The sequence below is a fragment of the Macaca mulatta genome, chromosome 11 (assembly GCF_049350105.2).
Source record: "Macaca mulatta isolate MMU2019108-1 chromosome 11, T2T-MMU8v2.0, whole genome shotgun sequence".
Taxonomy (NCBI): Eukaryota; Metazoa; Chordata; class Mammalia; order Primates; family Cercopithecidae; genus Macaca; species Macaca mulatta.
The window spans coordinates 94611846-94615563 of record NC_133416.1 but is presented as its reverse complement, the minus strand read 5'-3'; the positions used below and the strand labels follow the sequence as shown (position 1 = coordinate 94615563).

The window sequence follows — 3718 nt, the reverse complement described above, 5'->3', positions numbered from 1 at the left end:
GGTTAGAATTTCTACATATACATTTTGGAGGAACATAAACATGCAGACAATAACAATCTCCTATTTCAAAACTAAACAAAGCAAACACCTAAAAAAGTCCTATTTTAGTTCTTCTGTTTTGCTTTCTCTTCATTTTCAACCAACATTTGTTGACAAATTTCACACAGATATTTATATGCAAGATAAAGGATAGGATGATGTCAGTGAAGTAAAGGAAACACAGAGAGTAGCAACAAGTTTGTTACTGAATGTACTTTTATGCCAGAATAGCTCGTGGACATATGTATCCAGTTATCTATTTTGTATTAGTTATCTATTGCTTCATATTACATTATCAAAAACTTGGCTTAAAAAATTACACCTTTGTCTCACAATTTGTATTGGTCAGGAATCTGAGCACAAGTTAGCTGTGTCCTCTGCTTTAGGTTTTCTCACAGACTACAATCAAGGTGTCCTCTGTCTTGTCATCTCCAGAGCTCATGGGGAAAGGACCCACTTCCAAGCTCATGTGGTTTTTGGCCCCATTTAGTTCTTTGGGTTTTTGGACTGATGCCTTCAGTTCTTTGCCACACAATTCTCTCTAACATGCAGTTAGTGCCACCAAAGTGTGTTACCTGAAAAAGCAATACACAGAGTCTACTGACAACATGAAGGCCACAATTTTTAGTAACCTAATGACAGAAGTAATAGTCCATCACCTTTGCCATATTAGAAGCAAGTCACTTCCCATTTTCAAGGGGAAGGAAAGGATTACAGATAGATGTGACTCTTAGGAAGTGGGATCATCGGGGGCTGTCTTAGACATCTATCTGCACTCAGTTCCTCAAGTACTGACTATGTAAATGACAAACATAATTATCCAGAAATAATACATGTAATGTAATTATCATAATTATCATCTAAATGTATTATTGAAGGTATATAAACAAAAGTAAACAAAATGCAAAACATTTATGAATCACAATGTACAATATGATTCAGATTTTGTTGAAACAGTAGATAGAAAACATCAGAACTGTATAATAGGTTTGTTCTATAATTTCAAATTATAAAGAAAAACATGTATAGTTTCCCTTAACTTTTTTCAATATGCAAAATGTGGAAAGAGTAATGAACCAGGTAATGAACCAAGGTAATGAACCAGAAATGAAATCGTATTGTACCGAGGAACATTATAAGTGTTTTATGTATGTTATCTTATGAGTAAGCGATTGCTATTGAAAACCCCACTTTAAAGATGAAAAAATTATGACCCAAAATATCGTAGCTAATAATTTATGGAGTTATTTAGAATTTGAACTTATGTTTTCTGACTTCAGAATCCATGTTTTCATTTATTTATTTATTTATTTATTTATTTATTTATTTTATTTTATTTGAGATGGAGTCTCACTCTGTTGCCAGTCTGGAGTGGAGTGGCGCCATCTCATCTCACTGCAACCTCTGCCTCCCGGGTTCAAGCAAGAATCCATGTTTTTAAATACCAGGCAAATTGCCCAGTAGTAACCTGCAAGGTGTTCCAGTATGTCCTTCTGGGATAACTAGAAGTAGAAGGCCAGGAGCTATTAATAAGTCAGAAGTAGTATACTAAAGACTGACATAGGACTATGTTTTTTCAAGTGACGATATCCAAACTAAGATCCTTTTGAGAGTGAAAAGAATTGCTATTAATACTTATACAGGAGTAATAGACATAAACAAGTCACTATCATAAATAAACTAAGACATTTGGTTACGTTATTTTTCTGGAATGTCCAGGATTGGCCTGTTGAGGTTTTTTAAGGGAGTTTTCAGAAAAGACACAACTGACAACTTCTTATCTTTGACTCCCTGTGAATGTGAACATGTATTTATTGGCCAAATATGATTTCAGCACACTTTTACTGCATAACAGTCTCTTCTCACACACCAGCAAAAGCTTCCATCTCCTTACAAGAGTAAAAGAAGTTGAGGAACGGATGTTACCAAGATGAAATTATCAATATCAAACAGTGTGAACAAGACTAACACTTTAATAAAACGTACCACTTGGTTAACTAATACACCCCATTCCTAGTTCTTCCAGTTTGCATAACTATTATATCAGGCACATTGTGATTACATTTCTTTATGTCAGTGGTGTTCAAAAGGGTATGACTTTTCTTTCTGGGGAATTTTGATGATGTCTGGAAATATTTTTGGTTGTCATGATAAGTAGAGCTATTGGCATCTAGTGGATAGAGGCCAGGAATGCTGCTAAACATCCTGTAACATGCAAGATCCCCTCTCCCTCCATCTCAACAACAAAAAACTGTGTAGACCAAATTGCTAATAGTGCCAAGGTTGAGAAACATCACTTCATATTAAAAAAGAAATGAAGAACTCTTGGTTCCATGATTTCTTTTTTCTCTTTACTACGAAAAGAACTGACTACTTACTTACACACTTCAATAAAATAAATCTGTATGAGTGGTGATAATGAGCATTAGGACAGTAGGTTATCGGATCAATTTTAATATAGAACAAAAGAATCCCTCTCTTTAACTCTCCTAATCCAGACTGATTCTTCGTTAAGAATCTCACAAGCGTATCTTTAACAAACCCATAAAATATGCCTTTGCTCCTTGACCTTGATGTCAGAAAAAAATACATTAAACCATTTTCCTCTTCAAAAATTTACATTATTATTAATTACCAAAACCAGCTATATAATTCTGAAATAGCAGCATTAAAGAGAGAAAGAAGGATAGTCTACTTAGGCAAACTCAACTACACTTAAAAAATAAATTATTACAAATTGTTGAATATCATAATGTTTAGAAATTGCATGCTCTATCTTAATAAATTGAGTGCATTTGAAGCAACTACAAAATAATTGTCAGAACATGTATTTTAAGAAGGAAGGCATACCTTAATCATTAGGTCATTATAGTAGCTTATTCTTATCAAAGTGCTAATGAATTGTATTTTTGATATTTCAACTATGGAAGTTATAGAGAGAATGCAAATTACTTTTGTGCTGTATTTTAGTTTACATTTATAGAGAGTCCATTATAAAAAACAATGTAGACATATGACATTATTGCTTTATATGCATTTTGCATATATTCACAAATCAATTTAGAAAGAAAAAAACTTGAATTAAATAAACAATTTAATTTTGTAATAGTTCAAAACCTTTTAAAATAAAATGACCTTCTTTTTTTAAAATCAGAAAATATAACAAGTCATAAGGAAGCAAATTAAGATTACATAATATATTAACAGGCAGAGGACATTATTGAAATTTCATTCTTCCAGATTTATGCAACACTCATATGTAAATGGAACCATTCTGTTTTCCGTTTTATAACATATCTTTATTCTGTTATTTTGAGAACAATTGCTGGTTAAATACCACCATTGTATTACCAAATTTGGTCAAAAGGCTAATTGATGCTTCTTACAATAGATCTAAGTATAATTAGCGATCTGATAACCAGGTTATTTCTATTTATTTTATTTAGCCTTTCTGCTTTAATTTTAATAAGAATCATTTCCTATTCACAAGACAGACATCTAAAAAAACCCTTCCTAAAATACTTCAAGTGTAGTCTCGAATCCAGTATCCTTCATAAATACATCTTCTAAGTGATAAAAAATATTTTGGCTAGTCTATACTCAATTTCTCTACATCATTTTCTATGAAATACACATATGAACAAATGAACATGACTACATCTATTGATCACAAGATTAA

At 32.1% G+C, this 3718-nt stretch overlaps 1 long non-coding RNA gene across 1 annotated transcript; it reads right to left on the bottom strand.

Annotated features, from left to right (window-relative positions):
• Positions 1–223: 223 nt before the first annotated feature.
• LOC144333241 (uncharacterized) lies at positions 224–1616 on the bottom strand. The gene is made up of 2 exons (XR_013401752.1): positions 1508–1616; positions 224–614 (listed from the first exon to the last, which is right to left on the bottom strand). It is a non-coding gene; the product is annotated as an uncharacterized LOC144333241 (long non-coding RNA).
• Between the last annotated feature and the right edge of the window lie 2102 nt (positions 1617–3718).